Below are 26676 nucleotides of genomic sequence, written 5' to 3' on the forward strand. Positions count from 1 at the left end.
TGAGTCGTTTTTAAAAGTACCAAGCAGTTTCGTGTTGAAACATTAGCATATCGCCCGCCCACCTGATCTTTTTTATTGAACCTAAGGTAAAACTAAATTAAAATTGTAAGAAAATGAAAGTGGTTTTTTTTTTCGTTTTTTTTGACCTTGCATGCATACCAACTTGTTCGGGACTCCCAAAACCAAACTTCTTACCTTTCACACACAAAAAAAAAACATGTTTTTAAAGGAAGTATCTCGTGCTCACCAAGTCTCTATCTATTGGATCAAAAATACAGTAAAAAAACTAATATTATTACAGTATGAAATTGTATCAGAAGTGAATATTACGGTTTTCTATTGCAAAAAATGTTTCCTGAAATGGCAAAGCAATTTTTTTTAGCATTACTTCAGTCTTTAATATGCAACCTTGCTATTACAGAAATAAATGAATTTTAAAATATAGTATTTGAATAGAAAACTATTTAATATTAATGTAAACATATTTCACAATATTTACTGTATTTTCCATCATATAAATGCATGGTGTACATAAGATGCTTCAAAAACTTCAATATTCCAATCTGACTAGTATAGTTCAGATAAAAAAGTACACTGGTCTAATTGGAATGACCTACAGTCTTAACATAGTGGTTATGTTTTTCTAGCCGGTCCCTGAATGAGGGCTGACAAAAGCTGCAGCAGTGCTGGGACAGACCCTGAAAATAAAACAAAGAGAGCAAAAAGGAGACCCACTCCTTATTTTTTTCCACAGAACCACAGTCTGTGACGTCCCCGTGCCCTCTCTGACCTGGGTGGAGGCACACCGACTTGTAATCATCCAAACTGGCAGAGCTGATTGGCATGAGGCAGTTGAGGCAGTTGGGGCAGTGCCCTGCTAATTGGCAGAGGGGGCAGTAAAGCTTTGCCCAACGCAGTGATCAAAGACTTTATTCTCCAGTCTGGCAAAGACATACACGCTGCCTCTGTGCAGGAAGCCAAGCCTGACATCTCCAGATGATTCCATCTCCTTCCCAACATGCATTTGGCTCTCTCTCCGCTGCCACAACGCTAGAGGACAATCACGAAAAATAATGATAAATTATTACATGTACACAATCATTTAAAAATGTCTTTCTTTTTTTAAAGATTTTGATGACGACGGTGATAAACTTTCATTCAAGCAATGACATGATCAAAATAAAGATGATGATAAATTATTTTCTGTACCACTGTTTCCACAAAAAATATTATAAGTAGAATATTCAAGGTAGAAAATAATCAGAAATGTTTCTTGAGCACCAAATCAACATATTAGAGGTATTTATGAAGTATAATGTGACACTAACCACTGGAGAAATGATGATGCCTTATGATATATTAAAAAAGAAAATATTAGTATTCACAATATTAGTATTTTACTGCACTTTTAACCAAACGCATGCCCTCTTGGTGAGCATGAAATTTCGCTTAAAAAAAAAAAAAATCTTACCAACCCCCAAAATAATAGAGAGTTCAAGGATCAAAACATGCCACATGCGTTTGCCAATGCCAATAACTATAATACAGAAAAATGAACTTTATTTACAAAGAAGGAAAATCTATTTTCAGGCTGGGGGAAAAAGTGTTTCCTGCGGTTACCTGAACAACAGGAGAAAAATTGGAAATGATTACAGAGCAAAGAAAATAGGCAGTTGTAAAGCAATAGAAAACTTCAGAAAAAAAATATTAGCTTTAAGTGAATGAAAACATCCCGCTAAAAATTAGAAACAAAATTCCAGCTCCTGTGGCTAAAAGAATAAAGCAGCCATTTTACAAGCAATATTTTCCAAAGACTGCTATCAAGCAGTTTTTACCAACTCTAGAGAGACCTTATGAACTTAACATGATAAACTGATACTTTGACATACAATGTATTGTTGGATATTGCTACAAATAAACCTGTGCAGTCCACGACTTTATTTTTTGTCCAGGGTCACATTCAGGAATAAAAACGTGCGAAATGGATAAAAATTGTGTAAAATGGTATAATTAAGACCGGCACAGAGACAAATTTGCATCTATAAATATCAGCATTTGCTCTTTAGACACTAAACGAAACATTCAGAGTAGGATCTAAACTAGCCGAATCTTTTCAAGGTCATGCATAGTTACATTTCTAAAATAAAATATGATAAAGTACCACAGAGACAATTAGCATTCTAGAAAATATGACATTTTAATGAAACTCTCTTTTATACACCTGTCACTTCTTATTCAGAAATATGCTTTGGTGTCACTAAGTGTCACAGGCTTTAATATTAATTCTTATTTTGCATCGGCTTGGATCACATGTATATCTTGAGATGTGTCAAAGAAATAAAACAAGCTGCTCGTAAGAACAGTCAGCATCTACAAATCCTACAGGGGGGTCCAAAAGCTTGAGAAAATCTGGGAGTGAAAATCTTCATTAAACCTTAAAACAAACAAAATCTTTTGGGATATGCATGGGAAATATTGTGCAATGTCATATTAGATACAAAACTTTAACGCAAACTGCTATGTTATAAGAAGTTGCAATAAAAATGTATTACAAAATGGAAAAATTTCAAATTGTATTTTGCTAAACGTGAAACCGGAGGTCGCTAAAATCTCTAACTTACATTTAAAATAATACAACTGGGAATCAATAAAAAAATTTATATATATATATATATATATATATATATATATATATATATATATATATATATATATATATATATATATATCTTCTCTATATACATAAATGCACATTTTTGGCTCCTCAAGTGTAATTAATAGTGTAGCATTAAAGGGAAAATCCACCCAAAAATGAAAGTTTGGTCATAATTCTGTATGCCATTTTTCTTCCGTGGAACACAAAAAGATCTCAAGGAGTGTTATACTCTTGTTAAGACTGTTGATTTCACAATACAGTTAATAAAACATCTTCCCTATACGCTTTGATGCAATTGTGTAGGAGTTCACTACCGTTTCGACTGGGGCCACCGAATCAGATAACCCAGAAAACTGTGGAAACATTTGCCACACATGACTGATATCATATATCGTTTTCTCAGTAACCCGGTCTCAAAAGGAAACAGAGGGATTGCAAGAAAATTTGTAATTCAGAATTTGTTTGTAGAGGTGACCCGTACAAACCTTCCACACTCTCTAAAGACACACATTCGCTTTCTAGACAAAACGGAAGGACGCGTGCCAGTCCAAAGTTTTCTCCTCAAGACATTTGTGTGTGTGCTGGAGCTTTTATTCGGAGAGCAAGATGAAGAATCAAAGCCGTTTCCAAACAAAGCCTCCTGCTGGCAGAATCTGAAGCGATAAACTTCTTCTCCACTCTGTTCTACAGGGAACAACACAAAGAGCTACAACAGATGGAGCTCCAGCGGGGTCACTCGGAGGGGAAACACCTCCGAGAAGGGAGGAGTTAACACACAATCAACGCCAGCACCTGACACATTTTGATTGCTAATATTTACCCGTCACTCAAAAGCCTGTAATTTCTCCTTGAGCTTGATGTTTATGAACTCGTACAGGGCGGAATTAATCTACATTTTGTGCTCCGTTTCACTGGCTTTTATGTCTCTTTGTAGAGTTTACATTTTTTTATTTATTTGATTTGTACATTTTTAAAACTTCAGTCACATTAGTTGAGCTCTTATTTCAGTACGGTGTTAAATATTCCAAGTATAAATGGTCATTTATATAAAAAACATTCCGTCTTCTGCAACAGTATCACAAGCGTGGTTTTCACGCCAGAAATATCTTCTGCGCCGTTATCAATACTAAGGCAAGTATGAATGCAGACGCTTCTAGCTATGCACGTTTTTGTTGATGTGTTGCTGTGTTTTGAAGCACAATGCAAGTACACATTGCACTCTGAGTGTTGCTACAAGGATATAGCAGTCATTAATAAAAACTAACATTGTACAGCCAGTTTTTCTGTCATGGCAACAAAAACTTGCTAGGCACGAATTTTAAAATGCCTGTACATTTCTACAAAACAGCCAAATCTACACCCCTGGTCGGTTGGCTACAGAATATATTAATGCACTGAGTGTAAATAGCACATTTTCTTAGCGATAGATGCTATTTACACAATGCAAATAGCAATGGACGCTATTTACCCTAAGAGTAAATATCTAGAGATTCTATTTAGGTGGAATTTTCTGATATTTATGCTACTTACTGCAAATAGTAGCAATTATCTGCACCTCAGCATTGTAGCACATTATAAAACAGCACACGATAATAATGCATTGAGTCTAAATTATAATTGTAATTCAAATTATTAAAATGCATGCCACCTTTTTGGAACAATAAACCCTCCCTACACCTACCGTAACCCAACCGGATACGTTATCTAAAAAACATCTGGTTATGTCCTATATATTCTTTTCTTTACAGTTTATGTGACAGAAATGGGCTTCCATAAAATCCTGAGGACTAATATCGCCTAACTATTTCTAGCCCTTATTATCCTCCCAAAAAATGTGCAGAGAACATGACGTAAAAACAAGTGATCCACTAATCGAAGATAAATGTGTGTGTGTGTGTGATTGCTGGTTTTGGGAAGATCCCATGCACAGACCAGCAAGTCTTCACAGCAGAACCACGGAGAGCTTGAAGACGATCCTGGGAGGTACGGGCAAACCAGGAGAGACCGACACACAGAAGAAGCGCAAGGCAGCACTGGAGGCCTGAGTATGGGAACATGAGAGAGGAAGCCAAATATATGTTTAAGCTTAGTCAACCATTCGACTGGCATGAAAAGCAAAAATGATGAATGTTACTGCTAACTTCGAGCTCTCCCACGTCAAAGATCGCCCGCGGGGATGGCAGCAAGCGCAGTATAATTAAGACTACGAAGGTAACTTGAAGGAAAAAAAAACGCGTAGGATTTATGTCTTTGTCGAAGTACTTATAACGAATGTGCCATTTTTTTGGAAAACCCTGACTTTGTTGATAGTTTTTCACTATAAAGACCAGAAACTCTAATGAAGATATTCTGCGCTGATGTGGAACTAAATGAGTCTCATAATCTCCTTTCATGTGCGGATTTTTAGTTGGTTCGTGAATTATGCCACTGTTAGTGGGACAGGCGGTGCTGTCTCTTGACTCACAGTTTCTCACTTTCCAATCCTCATATTAACAAACTAAACTTAATGGATGAAGCAAAAACCGCCTCCCGCACAGCGCTGCGAACTAACCAAAAGTAGCGACACTACTAACGTAAGTTAAACACACGTCATGCTTTTCCTGGAGACTTGCAGTGTTGCGTGACCAAACACTACACTGCTGTTTTTTTTAATGTCAGCACTCCGAGCGAGCTGAAAGAATAATCAAACACGTTTCTGAATGGTCCTCACTTTCATGTAGTTTTGGAGCACCTAATTCATTCTGGTGAGTCTCTTCATTTAGATGTAAATGAACACTGATCTTATTAGCATTCATAGGTGTACATGTACAAAGTCTACAAGAAAAACATGTAGTCTTTATGCGGAAACGTTCAATATTGATATAACACAGGTATGCCAGCATAAAATCAGGACATGGTATTGAAATCTTTTATATTTTAGTTATAAAATAGTTTAGTTATATTTTAGTAAAGTCTTTCATGCTCAACAAGGCTGCATTTATTTGATTTAAAAAAATTGTAAAATATAGAATATTTAAAGATATTATTACAATTTAAAATGGCTAATTAGCTGAATTTTCACATGTCACATGATCCTTCAGAAATGATTCTAATGTTTATTTGCGGCTTAATTATTACAGGTGCTCTATTAATAATGGTTCTAAAGATTATCAATGTTAAAAACTGCTGCCGTTGAATTTTAATAGGATTCCAAAATGTTACTATTTTACTGTATTTTTATAAAATAAATAATTACTTGCTTACTAATTATTCCAAACATTTGGCTGCTAGTGTAAATAAAAGTTAAACACACGTGTCCATATATAAAATGGATGCATGCTAGAATCACTTACCAATGATTGGTAATTCATTAATGACAAGATTTAGAACGTGATTCTCCGATTAGATTCCCTGTAGACCTTTTAGGAGAATACTACATTAAAGCAAATCAAAGCAGTTAACTATTTTCCCCCCTCTTTAAAGAGTTTTTGACTCCAAAATGTACTTTAAATTGTAATTAACTTGTGGCTTGGTGAGGTAGTTTCAAAGTAGTTCTTTAGCACACTGCTCCTCTTTCTCCGGCTTTAATTTTCTCTTCACACACACACACACACACACACACACACAGCGCTGCACGCACAAGCCTCCCCGTCTCTCCTTTGGCTTCTCTCTTCTTTCTCTATTTCTGTAGCCACAGAAGAGGTGCTTGTATGGTTGTGTGCCGCTCCGATGCCGTGTCTTCCTTGGCAGCGGAGCTTAGCGCTGACAGCCGCACAATAGCCAAGAGCGCTCGGGTGGGGGACAAAGTGGGAGTCCCATTTTCTGCCTGTTAAAGAGCAGCTCGGTTGATCACAGCACTGTTTCGTTTACTTTAAGAGAGCAGATTAAGGGTCTGTGTTTAAATATGTGGCCGGTGAATTATCAAGCATTATAACTAGCTTTGGAGAAATACTTGAATCTGACTGGCTGATAGGCCTTGTATGATCACAGACCACGGCAATCCTTAGCATACCTCCTCACGCCTCATTTATTTTCATGAAAAACAGCAGGCCACCTTAGCCTAACGCTCCCTGAATATATTCGCGTGGAGTCAAATGGCGCTGAAATGCTGGATTTACACACACGTACATCCATTTCAAGATGGGTCTTGCTGTACAGAACGGTCGTATTGCAGCATATGTCATGTTGATAGGCCTTTACTGTACTGTGAAAGCTATGGGGATGCCTACCGTCTTCAAATATAAATTTTAGCATTACTGTTGGAATGCATTACGTAATCCACCATTTCTGTAACTTGTTATAGTGTTAATTCATCATAATGCATTACACTGGTGTCCATAATAAAACACGCAATGAATGAGATCTGCAATGATCTAACATTCTCTCGTCACATAATATGGCACTTTTACTGATGTTTTCCACTGTGCGTGTTTTTAAAGCACTTATATGCTCAGTTGTGTGGTGTTATGCTTACAATACATAAGAGTAAAATAGAGCAGTAAGCGTGTCAACATGAAGAAGAGATGCAGTTGAGGTGAGATGACAGACGTTGGAGTGTTGTCAGGTGCGTGTGTCATTCTGACCTCACCTCTCACTGTTTGCAGGCTCAAAATGTGAGTGTGTGTGTGTGAGGGAGAGAGAGAGAGAGAGAGAGAGAGAGCGAGCGAGAGACAGAGAGTTGAGTGCACTTGTTCCCGCAAATATTTACACCGAGAGAGCAAATCTCGAGCAACAGTCATGAGCCAACATAAGTGCTGAGCCAAAATCAGACACCAGATCAAACAACCTATGAAGCATTTTTTAAAATCTCTTCTCTGCAAAGTACCTCTGGAAGATTTTGGCTATTTCTGTTGGGTGCCGGAAAAGTCGTGGTCCCCGATCTTTAATGTCAATTTTACTCAACTATGACATCCAAAAAAGGCTTCCAAGTCCTTTTGCAAATTTTCTGAAGAGGATATGGCTAAATCTGTATCTGATGCAGAACATTATTTTGTGAGATGGATTATTATATTACAAGAACAGTGTTGCATGTCCATGTAAGGTTATTTTGAGAAACCAAATATAAAATAGCATGCTCAAAAATCCACTTTCTTTTTCTGCTGTTATGCTTAGGCTGTCTGAACCAGCCATTAATATCCCTGGTATGTAATTTCTGTGCCACTGTAGCGTCACTAAACAAAATGACTGCTTCAAAAAACTTGTTCAGAACACTACTCTGTCTTTCACTGAGAAAAAACAGTCCCACTTCAAAAAACAGAGCTTCAAGTTTCGACAGTCAGTGTTTCAACAGAAATGAACAAAAATGACTTAATATTGGAAAACCTATTATTTCCCTGGAAACACGCACACTGTTCTTCTTAGTAATAACCTGCTTTACAATAGACAGAAATAGAGATCTCGCACAACTAATACGTACTTCAAAATCTGTTGTCACAGCTATTAAACAGAGGACGTACACATTTCAACCGCATGATAATCATCAATCAGAATGAATGGAGCATCTACACATTATGAATGCAAAATGTATGCAATTAAATAATTAAAATGTATAAAAATGGCAAACAGCAATGTTGTTTTGGCAAATGACCCAATTTTAAACTCTGTTAATAAAGGTTCAGCACATTTAAGCCTATAAGTCTATATTAAACCATTTTGAAATCATTCTTGAAAGGTTTGATATTTCGTTAAATCTTCCAATGCAACCATCTTCCTTATCAACAAACTGAACAATAATTTGTGCGAGTCGAACCCAGAACCCTGAAACTGAACGAAATTGCCGAACAGTTGTTTAATGCTTGTCTGGTAGTTGTTAAAAGAGATTTTTAATAGACTATGTATTTTTAAGTTTAATTGGCTACACCTCAGGTGACAAACCCTTGGAGCTCAATGTGTGTGAGTGCACACACACATCGTTTAATGAGATGCAAACCTCTAGGAAACGTCACAAAGCACACTTGAACACGTTTCAGCCTCAGATTTTGTCATCTGGATAGTCAAATCGGTAACAACATTCACACAATCACAGCTGAAATCTCAGGTGTGTGTCACTCAGTGGAAAAGCGAACTGCTATAAGTACCTATCTGAAGCAGAAGAACGGAAAAAGAGACAGAGACAGTGAGAGCATGTTAGTCAGGTTGGCACTACAGCTGTTCACTGTATTTACCTGAATAAAACTAATAACTCAAGAATAGAGAGATGACAGAAAATGACAGAAAACAGAAAAGCAGACATTATAGAATAATAAGAAAACACCAGAACAATTATTTTTTTAAAGCCAGCTTAAGCCTCCGTGGAAATTAAACTGGACTTTTCAGGAAGGGCAGATAATATTTCTGCATGGGCACAATATCTTTGAGCATAATTTCAGTGTTTGCACAAGTGCCTCTGCTATATATTCATAAAGATCTCTGTCCTGATTTTAAGGGTGTGAGATCTAAGACGGCTCACCTCCAAAGAGGAAGCCTTTGATTAGAGGCACATCATCACAGGTGATGTTGTGCAGCAGCTGCTGTCGTCTCGGCTGACACACTGTCAGAGCGCAGAAACGCACAGCTTTTAATGAACCGCAGGCCTACCTGGTTAAAACACACCTCATACAGCTCGCTTTCAAAGCCGCACAATACTATCCTCAACACACTCGAAGAGGAGATGCTAACTCAACACTGATGAATTTACAGGAAAAAGAGTTTCCTTACACAAAATACCTGATTGTGACTGGTCAATTGTGGCATTCGGTGAAGTATTGCAGAATAATGACTGTTGTCTGGAGCAGCTGACCTTTCAGCTGGGAAACCAGTTTACAGACTTTCTGTGTAAACTAAGAAAATATTGTCAAAATCAACTATTTCATATACATCGATATATTTAGTAAGTAGCCACAGTCATTACTGCAGAACAAACATAGCAGACGCTGTGGAGATTAAGTGCTCCTGGACACGTGCGGTCTCTTTTTCTGTCACATTAAAGAATAATTAATAAGAAGGATAATGCACAGTCAGATGGTCATTATCAAATAAACCCCTCTGGATAACACAAGACCTCTCGACTCATTAGATCCAGATCACTCAGGGGTCCTGTACCCTTCCCTTGCTCGTTAAGTTCAGATAAGATACTAAGACAAAGTGATAATTGTGATGTACTAATGAGCAGCGCTGGGAAAGCCACTCAAAGGTTTAACTAGTTAAACTACCATCTAATCTACAGAAAGATTGACTAATACAAGCTATCATTCAGAGCAGTGTTCTACAACCGGGTGGAGGTTTCAGACAAAACCCTACTTACTCAAATTTCTGGTTTCATTTAATATGTCCTAATTTTATGTTTAATATTTCATTTAATAAATTCTCCCAATTTGTATTCATTAAAATAGTTTGGGGAAAAAAAATTTAAATACTACCTACTGCATATGGGGGCGTTTGAATACTAGGTAACGCTTTATTTTGATGGTCCTTTATGAACATAGGGAAATAGTTTCTGAGGGAAATGTGAATTTGCCCCCCTTCATCTTTGCATTATTATATCATGTCTGTAGGCATAGAGAAGGAGTCTCGACTAGTAGATCATGTCCCGTACGTGGACGCTTCAGATGGCGGATCATTTGTAGCCTTTTCTTACAGCACCTAGTATTACTGTACATACAAATGATTTGTATTTAAAATAGTACAAGTTCTAAACACATTAAACTGCTTTTTGAGGTTAAAAGAACAATTTCCTTTGAAGTAGGGATAGACGGTAATTATCGTGTTATAACCTTCTGCATAAAATTATATAAAGAGTTTGATAAATGTTTCATATAACGTTTATACACTAACTGCAGGTTTCAGATGGTGACAAAGAGGCAAAACTTACAGACTACAGCTTAAAATGTTTTTTAAATATTAAATATGATATTATAAACCACCATTTCTGAACAAACGAGCTGCAATCACATTTTAAAGCTATAGTAAAGACGCTGGGGTAGACATTTTCTTAATCTCGTCCGAAACTTAAATGGACTAGAAATGAATCACCTTTCTGTCTGACAGAATAGCACATTACAACATCTTAAAGGCGGAGAAAACTTTTACACGAGCCGAAACCAAATCTTCAAGGTATACCAATGCATGTATGATTTCAAGCGATCCCGATGTTCAAAAATATAAACATTTTCTAAACAGAGTTGCACTCACTCTGGCTGTTATACAATGTTTTGACACTCTTCCTAATGAAAGCGGTTATGTTTTGGAATTTCAAAGAGGATTTCTCCTTTTCCTCTGGCAAGCCCAAAATTCTGAAACTCCCTTGCTCTTTCTGATCATGGGCCACCAACACACCGTCAGATCAGCCGGGAAATTGCAGCAATTCACCCGGAATGAAAACACGATCAAAAGGAAAATGGGCTCGGAAGAAGACCTCAAGCACATATAGTCAAACTCGCTGAAGTCTCATCACAAAGCAAAAATAAGCGTGATGAAAAGCTATTGTGACACATCTGAAATGATGACATCATGCGAGGTCGTGACTTGCGGAAAGAAAATTCGTAAAACACAACCGAGTTTTCCTTTTTTACTGAAAGCGGCATGTTTTGAGTCAAATCCAGGATTCTTGAATTCACAATCCAAGTTTCCAATTCGCTCAAGCACCCCCACAGAGGTGTAAAACCCTTTGCAGGATGGGGGAAGCTAATTATCTCTTCTCGCATACTACCAGAGGTACCGGCAACTGGCTTTGTTCCTGCGCGCATCCTCTCCCAAATCTACAACATGGGCGATAGAAACGCTAATAAAGGAAAATATGTTTTATAATTAATAACTGAGGAATAATTGGCACCGTTATGAATTTTGAGGCCAAGCAGTGAAGCGTGATGACTTCTGATTACCCTAGACATCATATATCACATTTCCTCAGCACTCTACTAATAAACTGATTAAGTTTAGTTGGCCCAGCTGTCTCTGATAGCCCATAAACACGCAGCACAATCACATGGAGATTATTTACTACCAGCCCAGCAGAAATACCTCGGTCCTAAGAGAGGACATTACAGACGCCTGCTGCAGAGGAACAAAGATGAGCCGAGATTAACAATCATAAAATAATAATAAGAAATGCCACAAAGTCTCTCATTATGCTCGGCTTGCAGATTCTGCTAATAGCTCCGTGAGGGATACTTAAGGCACTGCTGTAAACAGCAGAGCATGCAGGCTTTTTAAAGGGGGCACTCATGTAGAAGAGACCACAGTAACTAATCACACGTCCATGCAAACGCTAGCCGTGTCTGGACCAAGCACACTTCAGCTGTGCAAACCAGTGGCAGAAAATAGTTTATTTCACCAAGAAGCTATTTTTGTCCTCTGGACATCTTCAGTTCCATTTTAGTACTAATATAATTTTCTGTGCCATAGTTTAAAGGTGCTTTATGTAGGATTTCGACTCATAATAAAGCATTACATTACCATAATATGTTTGCAGATATTTAAGAAACATGCTACGTTTTTTTTTGGTAATCCCAGGTTGCCATTTGGCGTAAAACAGAACATATTTAATTTTAGTCTTTGAAACTGGCAAACAAACTGCAATACCTAGTTCAACCACTCTGTGTCAATCCTACATTCAGCACATTTAATGTCAGCTTTGGGCTGATCAATTTATTACCATCAATTACACATCAAAAATCAAGTTTTATGCAATAGCAATTAAATAAATATATCTGGGTCCGTATACACAAAACAAAACTAAAAGTAGCACAAGATTTAGAAGAATCTTTAAAATAATGGGCTTGTCAGTCATAAATAAAGGCCTCCTAAATTTTTGCTCTAAGTGTAGGCTAGTCCAACAATTAAAGGAACACTCCACTATTTTCCAACTTCAGTTTAACAGTTGTGTTTTACAATTTTTAAAATCCATTCAGCTGATCTCCAGCCTGGTGGTAGCTCTTTTAGCTGCATCTTATAGATTGTCGAATCTGACTAGACCATTAATATCTCGCTTTTGAATTTAAACTCTTCTGTAGTTACAATGTGTACTAAGGCCGACTGAAAATTAAAAAATAAAATAAATATCATCTGATGCATCACATCACTACTGCTTTGACTGTATTTTTGAGTGAATAAATACCGCCTTGTTGACCCCAAAATGTTTGAGTGTGTGCGTGCAAATAGTGAAAGTCATAATGACTATGAATAATTATCATTGTCCAAGTCCAGCATGGCTCCAAATGCTGCTCTGGTCAGTCTTGCTTCATCCACAGTCAAATCTGTTTTAATTAGGTGTGCTTTCCAGTTTGTCACTAAGCCTATTTTTAGAGATCTTAAAGTGTATGTGATGGCAAGAGAGAGACTCAGATATCAAAGCAGGCACTTTCAGCGTAGCCACAGGTGATAATGAATGTCTTAACGAATTAGCAGAGCTGTTCTCACCTTTTAGCCGCTTTCGCTGTTCTTCTGCCGCTCTTCTTCCAGCCCCCATCACAAAACCCCTCCTGACGCCACATACCTGTGCCAACTCAGCCTGTCCGCCTGTAAATTTCAGATAATTGATGTCCATTTTATGACACCATTCAACAATGTTGATGTAATAGTCTTAGCGAGCCTATCTTCACGTCTATCCTGTGACCTTCCAGCCCAGATTGCTCACACACCATTGGCTCGGCTCTCTTTCACCTAAAGGCCTGTTAAGATTAAGTGGTTCTGCTTCTCAGCTGGATGATTTCTAAAACATTAAGATAGATGGAGGCTGAGAACGGAGTTGGGCTGTTTATCAAAGCATGACTTACCTGGCCAGAGTCAGGGATCTGTACTAAAAAACACAGATGATATCACGCTATGTGCCACCAGAGCTACAGCATCACAGCAAGGCTTTTTTCATCTATTATGAGCTGATTTATTGTTGAATATTATGCTAAAGAGCCTTTGAGTTAAGCTGCTATTCATCAGAGAAACATCACATGCTTTTCACCTCGTTCACCTATTTCACCCTCTTTAATAAGTGTGTAGAGCTTTTTTTGTGCTTGCTAAAAGATTTATCAGTGCACTTCTTTGGAAATCCTGCTCGTAGATGAGTAAAATGTTGAGAATCTGATTACTATTTGATTATGGAACACCCTGATGGATTTCTTTCTTTCAAAAATGCAGCTTTTTACTTTACAAAACACGCATTGATGGACTGCGGTGCGAATTAGTTGTTGTGATGTTTTCATCAGCTGTTTGGTCTCTAAACCTGACGGCACCCATTCACTGCAGAGGAACCACTGGTAAGCTAGTGTTGCGATGCTAAACTTCTCCAGTTCTGTTCCATATGAACATATAAATTAGTCAACATTTGGAGTGGATTAAAAATGTTCCCCAAAGACAGGAACACTTTCTGGTTTTAGGTTAGCTTTGATGAAAGGTTTTGATACACTTCAAATATTGACTACTCTAACCTACATCCTGGATGGTGACTAAATTCTCTATTTAAAAAAAACTACGTTTCTATCCCTTTACCCCCACACTTAACATAGATTTTATTTTCCATATAAGATAAAAATGGCTTTTTATTGATCAAATCAGTTCAAATTACTCTAAGGCAACATTCACTGGGTACCACTTTTTAAAGTACAGTAATAAGGTTTTTAAAAATGTCATGTTCCTCACAGACAATATATTTTCAAATTATTAGTAATAAGTCTTTTTTTTGTTCTTGAGATTGCAAAGGATCATGTTTGCAAAGGATTCTCTCAATAATAAAATGAAAAAAAATCAATATAAAATAACTGGATTCACTGTCTTGCAATAATACATTGATTCCCTAAAATCACAGTAGTGTGTTTTCCCCTTTAATTTTCTTCCTGTTACATCTAGTTTTTTTACATAAAGAGTCTGAGCGTGTGTGTGTGTGTGTGTGTGTGTGCTACAGACAGAGAAAGTGAAACAGAAAGAGATGAAGACAGAAATAGAGATGAACAGGCAAGATGGTGATTTTGATTATCAGCTGTAAATCTGCAGTTCATATAAGAGTGAAAAGAAAGAAAAGCACAAGCCAGAGAGAATTAATAAGGAAAAGACACAGGATAAAAGAGAGTGCATGAAGGGTTGGGAGAGATGAGGTAGATAATGGATGAAAGACAAAAAGAGAGAGAGATGGAGAGGGAAGGAGACAAAGGCTGTTGGTGGGGGTTTATATGACTCTCTCTTGTGTGTCTGGCAGGCCAATAAACATATCATACTTCCATAAAGGTGGAGCATACAAGATGGACTGAAGCAAGAGGCAGGCTAATCTTTAAATCCTCCAGCAGCCTGTCTAACACTGACTCTCCAAGGTCAGTTTATTAATGAGCAAACAGACGGAGATGAGAAATCATGCTAGAGAGTGTGGGAAAAGTGTGAAACTTCACCCAAACACACACTCACACGTGTACGTTCAGCATTGAGCTTTGATCGAGATTTTCAAGCAACCTTCCTTCAACCTTGACTTAACAGAGGAGACTGAAGGAACCCATTAGAAAAACAAAAAAAATACAAAGGAGATCTCTTTAATGTAATCTATTTAAACCCCCCCTGTGTTTGAAATAAGTTTCATGCTAATTATAATACAAATACAAATACATACTTGTCTTATAAAATGCACTGCAATTGTACTTTCCCAAAGTATGTTAAATTGGAACAACTACTTTTGTACTTAACGCACTTTAATTGTGTGGAAGAAGTGCTGAAGTCCAATTAAAGATATACTTAATATATACGACTGTGCTAAAGTGGAACGATTGCAAATATACTTTAGATACACTTTATATATTAAAGAATGGTATTAGGCATATTCAAAGATCACAATTAAAACAGATATTAGACTTTATATTAAGAAATATGTCCATTATGCACAAGTAGTACCCCAAATTAAGTTTAAGTAAATATTTTTGAACTATACTATAGTGTGAAATTGATGTATTTTAAATATATTTTTTGCTAAGGCAGGGTTTAATCATTTAATATTTATGTATGCAGATTTTAAGAGCTTACGTCAGGGCTTGACATTAACACCTGCCAACCCAGCAATGTGTGTGGATTTCAGCAGTCACTCCCACTAGCCACTCTGGCAGCTTGAATTTTATATACAGTAGTATAACCAGCTTAATGCTTGTCTGAGTCAAGCTCATTTTTTGAAGGAGCAAGAAGGACCTGATTAAAACATCTAATTGCACTGAAAATTTGGTGGGAATGGTTCTGATTTTATTACATTTGGTCCATGTAAATGTCAACTTGACAGGACAATGAGGTGGATCACAAAACTCACGAATCGGATCACGCTATGGATTTTGAATCACAGATCAGATCTTCTTTTTTTTTTAGATCATCCAAAAAAATACAAATTATTACTAAATTTACTTTAAGGATTTCTATACCCAAACAGAAACTACTAGCTTATCTAATGAAGTCAGCAATACAACAAGAACAACTGCACAAATTACAAGTACAGATGAACGGCCTACATCAAAATAATGAAGGATAAACTTTACTGGATAAGATAAATACAAATTAATCTTTGTTGAAGCTGGTGTGTTGTTAGCGATTCAGATAAAAGTAGGTATTTCTTGGCTACTGTTCCTTTTAAGGCTAAATGCACGGACCAAATACTGACACACATTCAGTTTCTTTAGTCAGCTGCATATATTAACTTAAAACGTGGTCATAACCTTCTGTGTTTACCAGAATACTTGCCAAAACGGATCACAGATCATCTTTGATCCGTTGCAACCCTAATAACGAGGCTCAAGCAGCTTATCTATGTGAGAGAATCCCGTAGAGAAATCAAACCAAATTAATGCAACTGAAAATGCAGTTAATATACGTTTTAGCTCAGTATTTGAATGTAAAATATTGATATATCGTCGACTGTTTTTGCTTCGTTTGGTGAAATGAAAGTAGCTTCAAACGCAGATCACAAAACATTTGTGTATATGCATGACACAGAGCAGTGTCATGAATATAGTTTTGTTAATGAATGATTCAAGTTTTTGAATTTTGAATCATCTGAGTCAATGACTCAGTGGTCCATTCATAAGGACAGACACTTAAATGAATCAGCCATCTTAACAAATCGTTTGGAGACTTCAATGACAAATTTATTAAGATTACTCATTGAAAATTCTGAAATTGAAGATTCCTATAGTAGCTACTAGCTAGTATCTTTTTTCCAACATTTCATATTTTTAAGTTAAATATGAATATAATATAATGTACATACAACTATACGTATATTAAAACACGGAGCATAATTTTGCATGCAGTGCAAATGCATTTCTGCTATATTTTAGATTCATTAAAGAGTAAATGCATCTGAATGCTGCTACAGTCACTTGTTTCTTCTGCAGTAGGAAGGTCAATTTTGTAGATACTAATTCCATATGATTGGTAACAGCCCTATATTATTTCATTCAAGTGAAATTATTAATCAAACAGAATTTGTTATGAAAGATTATTCATGCATTTAATATGGCAAGGTGAAAAATGCCCTTTAAATAGGTCAAATGACTCGGAAACATTTGTGTACAGTATTAAAAAAAATGTGGCCAGTGAAAATGCTGAGTGGGTAGGAAATTTGGAAAACCACTAGCCACAGTGACTGGTGAGCAAAAAAGTTAACGTCAAGCCCTCGCTCACATTCTACTCATTTTGAACTATTACTCTGAATCAGTTTTTCGTTGTTAAATTTGTAACATTTTACTTAACTTGTGCCTTCAATTTTAGATATTTTAATCAAATATCAAGTTGAACTAATCAAAAAGAGAAAAAGTTCATTGCATATTATATTTTGCGTTTATTTTATTTAACATAAAATGGCTTTAGTGACTCATATTCGTTTAATAAAGATTTTACTTCTGTATTGGGGCATACTTCTGAGAGAAACAGAATACTGAATGAGAAAAACAGAAGGCGTCGCTTGTTTTCTCTACTTTGAATTGACTGGATTTAGTAAAGTAGACGTTTCTTTCAAAAACGAGAGAAGGCCCGTTGTTTAAGAGTGGAGGAGCATTTTCAGATTTGTATTAAAAGATTACCAACACATTTATTTGTTTATATTTTTTTGGTGGATTGACTTGCACAAATTAATAGTTCACCACAAAACAGCAATGTGATCTAACACGATAAATATCGTCAATTTTGATTTCAGGCAGACTTTAAAGATAAATACCCAAAAAAGTTAACGCTGAAGCAAAAGACTAATGGGGAACTCCGTTAAGTCTCTTGAGCTACGGAAGAGAAACTTGTGAGCAAATTAATCCTCTGTGAAAGTTGCTCACATGCTGACCTGTAGTAAACCTGGACAGGCCTGTCAGCAGGGTTTGTTCTGGGTGAGAGTGGGTGTAGAGAAAGCCGAATTACTTCTAATGAGCTTTAACGAAGGGCCGCACTTAGGGACGGATTGTACAGGGTGGTATTGTGGGTGGATTTTCATGAAGGATTTAGTTCTATTCCAGACCAGGTTGGTAGGATGTCGGGGTGCACTTCCTGTCTTCTGAGCTTCATGCGCAGCAGTGTAATTTGTCCAGCCTGGGGCTTAAGCAGCAAAGGAGGAAACAGCAGAGATCCCATTAGAATGGCCTTCCTGCTGCAGGAAAATTGCTAAATATTAATCAAACATTGATTAAAGTGTTAAATCCTGGACTCATTATTCACATTTTCCTACTATATCCCTCGCTCGCCATGTTCTCGGTGCTCTATTGTATACTTCTTCCACTTTTCTATTCAGTATTCAGGGTGAGAAAAGCTGAACGAGTACACGCAGGGGACTAAGAGAAAGATCTGAAGCTCAATAATACTTGTGCCATTGTTCAGGGCTTGTACTTGGCAGAATAAGAGAAAATAAATCCACAAAGGTCACAATAACACATTCTCACAGCTCCCAAAAAAAGCAGGAAGATAGATGGACGGGTAGATATATAGATAGATAGAGAGAGATACGGGGACACTATGTTGACTTTGATGGATGAAAAGTTTTAGTGGTGAACCAAATTTTTAGTGCTGCAGTGAAACCACCCTGAAGGCTTATTGTAGACTAACAATATTTGCAATGGTCAATTCTGTGTGAAAAATACATCAGTGCAGAAATGAATCGGCTAAAAAAAAAACATTTTTATCATTCATGTTTTGAATGTAGCAGCAGCCTAAATACTTTAAGCTCTAGAAAATAGCAACAAAACAATATAAGGTGAATTTGGTATCCATAAAATTGACTTTTTATCCCTCGCAGTGTGCCACTAATGGAGAGAAAAAATGCACGGCTGAACAATCTAACCCTAAAGTTAGGCTTTAATACAGATCTTAAACTCAAAATCACTGTCCGGACAATGTGACTGTTACAACAAAAACAAGTGGTGCAACCACAATGACTTTGGGAGTTATGGGTGCAGTTATTGATTTATGAACTGAAAATCCAAGTGACTCATTTGTCCTTCATATCTACCATACTGTCGTAGGTTTAGTGTGCAAACCGGATCATATCTAAAGGCAACTTCAATTTTCTCATCGCGAGAAGAGACAAGAAACACCAAGCTAGCTTTGAATTAGTCAGAAGGTATCTAAACATATACAGAGTAAAAAAAATACATAAATCAATTCTCCCATACGATATTTGTAAATAAAAATGCTACTTCCATCAACTGAGGGCATGTCGCAACAAGTGCTTCAGTGCAGCTATTTTTTCCCCAAATGCTTCAATTGCTATTTAGTTGCATGGTTTTATTTTTATTTAATACTTGTTATATTAAAGCCGTATTGACTATTTATTGTACTTAATAAAAAAAATTGATTTTGTATTTATCAAAATTTACTGTGAATTTTTTTAAACACAAAAATATGAAGTAGCACAGCTGTTTTAATAACTGCTAAGATAATGAAATCTTTCTTGAGCATCAAATGGTCATATTAAGAATGACTAATATTAAAAGGATATAAATAAATAAATATATATATATATATATATATATATATATATATATATATATATATATATATATATATATATATATATATATATATATATATATATATATATATATATATAAAAACCTTGAAATGTCTGTGGATATATCTATTGTTTAACAACCCTATAAAGAAAACTACATGACGATATTTAAGACAAAACAAATAAATAGCAGACAGTGAAAATTGATTAACAGACCAAATTTAACTATGAGCACTTGGAGGGCTGTATGAAACAACGTTGCGGGCCGATAGTTTGAAACTTTAATGCACAGGAATTGGAAAAAGGAAAAGCTCTGTTCAACAAACACCCACATGAAAACCCTAATGAGGCAGAACGACAAAAACAAGCCCTACTTTTACGAATGGGATTCAGTCGTGTCCCTCGTTCCATTTCATCTTATCTCTATAGTCTGCCAAGAGCACATGGCTACATTTACAGGCACCGTCACATTTTAAAATTGAATCTCTGACTGTGTTTTTTCTCTGAGAGCTTTCACCGGGATAAATCCCACCATGCAGGTTTTATTCCTCACTTTTATATGGCTTTATCTATCCTGCCTTAATTAGTTTAAGTAAAAAAGCTTCCTGCTGCAAGCTATTATGGAGCAATAAAGAAGCAATTTATGAGTTTATCAATAAGAAACGTTTAGATTTCACCATTGAAGGGGAAAAGAAAAGCTGAAACGTGAAACAATAGGAAAGCCAACGTGAGAGTCTAACAATCGGATTCTGCTGAGTCGAGCTGTTCGCCAAATTCATTCATAGTTAGTTCCTTCAAAATGGATTCGGCCAGCAAACCTCCACTCGTCCTTCAGGATACGGCAGACGTTAAAATCATTACAGTTGCGCAGATAAAGTCAGCGTAGCGGGGCTGAAGTGGATCTGACCGGCTGCGTGGCTCCGCATCGGAAATCGCCAAAAAGCGTGGCTGTTTCCCAAACTCTCGAAAACAAAAACTAAAAATGCCTCACTCGCATGAGCATTCAGCAAGCCGTGGAAAAGTCATTTCCACACTGGCTGCGCAGCCGGGGAGGATCGGGCCTGTTAATCTGTTTCAGATCCTTTACAGAACCGCATCTTAGAGAACAGGAGCGAGCGAGGGAAAACACTACATCTGAGTAATCCGCATTTGAAACAAGCTATACATCACACAGATGGGAAAGTAGGGGAGAGGAGAGACGGGAAAAAAAACTGTGGCACGGATGGTGGTGAGTAGAAGTAACCGTTAGCTTCCTCTCATCTCTTTGCCATGGGATACCAAAGTCTTTGCTCTATTTCTGTCGTACAAACTACCCAGGCCTGGAGAAAGAAAAAAAAAACCAAAAAACCTTGTGCTTATTAAGACATCATTTGTCTTATTTTATTGGCCCGTTATAATGAGGGGGAAGCGTGTGGGTGGTTATGTGGTGTCTTGCCCCCTGTGTAGGACACCATCTATCTTTGCACAAAGCACCCAGCTCAGCTGCTCCGAATCTCCACGTATGTGTGATTACAATATTTGTGTGATTAATCACAGCAATGTGACATTCTGTGTCGTAACCCCACGTTGCTGTCGAGAATGTAGTGGTGACCGATTTTTAAATAAGCTGTGCGCAGTGGAACGAAGTTCACTATGGATTTTATTGCCTGAACATGGAGACAGAATTCAGTGTCCTGCATTTCAAATGCCTTGTATTGTACGTGCGGCAACACTTCTTAAATTACAAGTTCTAAAATGTCACCGAAGCGCTCGAATTTAAATGGCTCTGAAGCTCTCCTGTGAATATGGAGAGCATATGACGTTAAGAAACTGAGGAAAGGTGGTCTAGTTTAGTGAAAGTTTTACTTTCTACTAATTCGCTTTTAAAATAACATGGCCTACCTGTTTCTAGCAGAGTTCCTGATGCTAGATATCAAATGCAAAATATGTCTTACGCTGAAGTGTAATATACAGCTGTAGCAGTAATGACTGACTTGCTTTCGAAACAGGAAGTTTACCAAATTTGGTATGGTTTGATGAAAGATAAAGAGGTATAAGCATACATTGCATAAAAACCAATACTATACACTGCTGCTCTTTGGAAAAAGTGTCCTGTACTAACCAAGAATTTCTACAGAGGCAGTGGTATCTGAAAATTGGTTTTGGGTAGCGCTAAATTCACACTTTTCTGCTAAAAACATCTGAATGCATTGAAATGCTGCACTTTGAAATCTAAATAGAGGTTTGAGCTATGTTTATGTCTGTTTGTGTGTATTTAGCTGTCAAGTATTTCACTTTACGATAGTTAGTCCTTTCAGCTCAGATCCATTAAATAACATTTTAGTTTTAAAATGTTAAAAAACATTTTCAATCACGTTAAAATTGACATTAACATTCAACATTATAATTTAAGTATTTTTCATTGTTAGTTCATGTTAAGAAATGGAACTTTCTTAAAGCGTTTTAAGAAGAAATAGTTTATACCATGTGTGAGATGTTAACTTTCTTACCTTTTCATCACACCAGTTTTCATGCTGGATTGATCTTAAAATGCAGGTTTAATGTAATTTTTTAAAACTCCTCACCTTTTTATCACTACTCTCTCCTTCTGCTGATTAACACTGTTTATTAATAGACCCACAGCTTGGGAAGCAGGGGACCCAGCTTGAAGAGAGATGAGTGAAAGATTGAGTTATTTGTCATTTTGTGAGGTACGCAACAATTAGCTCTCTGTGAATTTCAAAGGTCTGGTAATAGAGTTCCTCTCACTTCCCTCTCTAGTTCTATTCAGAAGACATTGTGATTGAGCCATTAGCATGCTAATACATCCACACACCTCTTGATTAGTGTGCTAATAATGCAGCCTTGATATGGTTATTACCTGCTTGCTGCTCTTGATAGAAGAGGCAGGCTTGTCAGACTGCTTTAGTGGCTTCTTAATGATATTTGCATTAATAGAAATCGCTTTAAAAAGGAAATAAAAGCGTTGTTTTGTGGCACTACCATTCAAAATTGGGGCCAATAAGAAAGCAACACTTTTAAATCGGCAAGCTTCTGTTAAAAATGAAATTAAAGACTATTTAAAAAGATTTTACTGAATAAAGTCACGTTTTAAAAAATATTAACTGGTATATCTGTCATTATAAATAATAATAATAATAATAATAATAATAATAATAATAATAATAATAAAATAAATCAGCTTTGCTATTACAAAAATGTATTTTCTTTTAACCATGTTTTTGGAAGTATCTGGAAACATTCAGGCTGTGATTGAGTGGTATTTACACTTGATCATGTGATCTTAATAGTGCTAAAAAATAAAAGTTAAGCAGGTTGTTTTAACGCTACTGTTAACTAAAATGTTTAGTAGATGTCTTCAAATAACCCACGTGAGATATATTCAAAATACCATCAGATTGTATAGTATCTTTTTTCAGTAAATGACCATAATGAAATAACCTAACGAAGTGCTAAAACAATTAGAACCAAATACTGGGTCACAGTTAGGCCCAGTTAGCCTCCTGCTGGTGGATCATGTAAACACACCATCTGAATCCAAAAGCATCTTTCTTTACTGACAGCAATTTAAAACTTGCTGTGGTCTGATGAAATATTTTTCAGCAAGCGGCACATGAATATTGAATGCAAAAATATGTAAATATTTGATTATACTATATTAGGTGTTTTACCAGTGCCCAAAGGCTCTTAACGGTGTGAAATGGGCTTGTGTTTTTTCCATCTGCTACCTCTGATGTAAACAAAGTTGCACGTGAAGGGTTTGAGTTTGTGCACGGTTTTCATCATGGTGTTAATGATGTCACACAGAACACTGCGCTCACCTTAGCAACTGCCCTGGCAACCACCCACAACATCCCAGCATCGCAGAGTACGATTCTGCCCAGGCAAGCACCATTTTCTTTACAACTGTAGTGGTGGAAATAAAAATCACGTTTTATTCTGTTAAATAAGCAAAGGTAAGCCTAACACGATTCCTAGGATTGGTAACTCTCAAAAGACACAAGGTCTCAGTTTGTTCTGCTCCTTGTGTAGAACAAAATGAGATTTTAATAGAGCTCTTTTCTGAGCCATTGTGAGCCTTAAAACACCATCGGAGGCAAACTCTCAGGCCTTACTCTATTGTAGTAAGAATTGAATTAGCAAGGCTGCTCTCCATTTAACGTCACATTAGATCTACACATACACACACACACACACACACTACATTAGAGAGTGAATAAGCGGGGCTCTGTGCGTTCAGCTCAGAGGAGAGGTAATGGAGCATGAGGTACAGGGGACACTGCACTTTATGATGTCTGCTAAAAGCGCTCTGCTACCAGAGTAAGTGGACCCGAGTATCAGTTTTTATAATATGCTCTTCATTCCGTTAATCATCATGAGCAAAATATGACCCACGTCTCAGGTGAGTTATGGGTTTGGAAAGGGTCATTAGGCAGGGTAGAATTCATAACAAACAGTGGGATCAAACTGTTTGAGAATAGTAAAAAAATAAAAAATAAAAATCTTTTTTTTATGGCCAGTGAAAGAAGAAAGCCAGAGAACATTTGCCCAGCCTGAAAGAATCCTGAACATACATGAAACAGCATGCTACTGTTGATACAGTTCATGCACATAGGACAGAATTCATAATTATGAAAAAAGACCTATGCTCCTCCAAACACATTTAATGGTTCAGTAAACACTTCTTGAGAAAGCAGCAAAAAGCATTTCACTCCATCATTTTTACACTGGAATGTCAAGGGTGCTTGAAATTGCAGGAGTGCAAATGATCAAGCTGATGTTCTGAGAAACAACACTGTTCAAAGAGCAAGGCAAAAACACACCGTAAATGAGTGGTTCTTAACTGCTGAGGTTGCAGCTCAAAAAACGGGTTGTGGGTCTGTTCTAACAGGGTCATGTGTAGCAGGGAAAAACAGTGCAAAATGTTAATAATAAAATTTAAGCGTATAATCATGCATAGCTTGGAGAGCACAGATCGATCAGATTTTTGTTTACTGTAGTATGATAATGAATTTGGGTACTCTACTGGGTCACCACCATATAAAACTGAGCTGAAACCTTAAATAAAGTGCATTATTTTAGAGAGAAAAAGTGAAGTTCTTGTTCTGGGCACTGCCTTTCCTCTCATGGAGATGTATTGCTTTAATATTATGTGAAGCATCATTTACAGTTTTAGTGTGGTCATTCACAGGTAAGGTGCTTGTTTAATTCAGGACAGCTTTGTCTGTTCCACATCAGCAGTGTAACGTTTATGCGTTTCTGACAAACACACACACACAGACATTTGTGATGACTCACAGCGATAAAGCGAAACACTCACACTTACAACTTAAAGCACAGCAGTGACAGCACGAAGTAATGAATGCGGAATGAAAACGAAATGTCATCTAAAGACACAGGCCACTTCCCATTGGCTTTGCCAAACACAGCCATTTTTCTTGTTAATGTAGCATGTCGAATTTGTAACGCGACGACGTGAAAATGAAAGGTTGCATGTCTCACTTGGTTGGCAATATGTATTTGATACCAGCAGTAAATCAATGCCCTGTGCAGAAACACATGTTAATGGAAGCCACTAAATTGGAATAGAATTTGTTTAGGGAGCAAAAAAATAAATAAATAAAAAAACAGAGAGAGAGAGAGAGAGCAAGAGACAGCAAGAAAAACTAAGCCATCTGTTTTATGTCACTGGAAAATGAGACGATTTAAAAGGAAAAAGAGATGTGTGAAGGGAAGCTAATTTTCCATTTTGAATCACTTAAAAAGCTCTTTAAAAGAACAGGATGGTCCGACTGATTAAAACTAGGGGTTTTCAATCAACAGAGCCAGTGATTCCAAGACTGACTCTCAACTAACCAACTAATATATATACACACACACACACACACACACACACATACACATACACATACACATACATATACATATACATATACACATATATATATATATATATACACAGAACGCCTTATATATGGAGAATAATCCATAATTATTTTTAATACTGCAGTTTGTTGTTATTTGCATACACATTATTTATATATATATATATATATATATATATATATATATATATATATATATATATGCAAATAACAATAAACTGCAGTATTAAAAATAATTATGGATTATTCTCCATATATAAGGCGTTCTGAACCCTAAACATGTTTTGGCAAAAAAGCCGGTACTGTCCACTTTAAAAGCATCATGAGTTTACGTTTTACTGCAAAAGTTTGTTGTTTTTGAACAGAAGCCGATAAGTCCATTTTAGCGAACCAGCACACTGTATTCAGGTCAATTTGAAATACAAGCTAGCTGAGCGGAGTTTTTTCAAAAGTGATTGAAAACTGATAATTCCGACAAAATCGATGAACCTGTGATATCTCCTTCATGGCCTAAAAGCAAAATAAAAGCTGAAACCTTACAAAATGGAACGTTATAAAAGCAGCACTTAAATGTCCATTGCGTGTATTCACATCCATAGCCTATAATCACAATGACATCTGAGGAGATTACAATGATGAAACAAGTCCATCCATCCATCCATGGAGTTAGAAGTTTTTGGCAAAAAAAGGACTGTTGGGAGTTATCCGTTATTGCTATAGAACAATCTTTTAATATGTTAAAAAAAACTTCTTTCAAATGAACTTTAATTTTGTAAAATAGCAGTATTCAAGTTATTTTTACTTAATCAAAACAACCAGTTTGATTGATATTACCTGGAATGCAAAACGTGATTTTGGTTGGTTGGCTGATGTTTTAAGTATCTTTACAACTTACAACTAATTTTAGTATTCTTTCTGTAAACCTACAAGATATTAAAATGTACTTTATTTAACTGAATCATTTTCCATTTATTAATTGTTCCATTGTTATTAATTTATTAAATGTATGTTCTATGCTTGGGATTGTCGGCGCACAACATGTTTGTTCCGTAAATAAGGTAATATTCTGTGGAAGCCCCCTTGACTAAATCAATGACATCTATTTGGTGAAACAATCATAATACAGCCCTTTACCTTTCCTCCGTGCTTCTAAAACAGCAGCATAATGTCAGTTCCATCTTTCCTGAGAGGGGAAAAATGGGTCCATATTTCAAAAATGACTTTGAAGTCCAAGTGGA

The 26676-nt window shown here is 36.6% G+C and overlaps 1 long non-coding RNA gene across 3 annotated transcripts in view; it reads right to left on the reverse strand.

Moving 5' to 3' along the window:
• Nucleotides 1-531: 531 nt before the first annotated feature.
• Nucleotides 532-26676, reverse strand: part of LOC122345808 — a 26672-nt gene continuing 527 nt past the window's right edge. Inside the window, exons 3-5 of one of the 3 annotated variants that reach the window (XR_006251034.1) lie at nt 26573-26621; nt 13031-13129; nt 532-1050 (exon numbers count right to left, since the gene is read on the reverse strand). This is a non-coding gene — a long non-coding RNA (uncharacterized LOC122345808). Of the gene's footprint in view, nt 1051-4303; nt 4698-13030; nt 13130-26572; nt 26622-26676 lie in introns of those variants that run through there. The other 2 variants (XR_006251036.1, XR_006251035.1) reach the window with 2 other exon arrangements.

This window comes from Puntigrus tetrazona, chromosome 5, assembly GCF_018831695.1.
Source record: "Puntigrus tetrazona isolate hp1 chromosome 5, ASM1883169v1, whole genome shotgun sequence".
Classification (NCBI taxonomy): domain Eukaryota; kingdom Metazoa; phylum Chordata; class Actinopteri; order Cypriniformes; family Cyprinidae; genus Puntigrus; species Puntigrus tetrazona.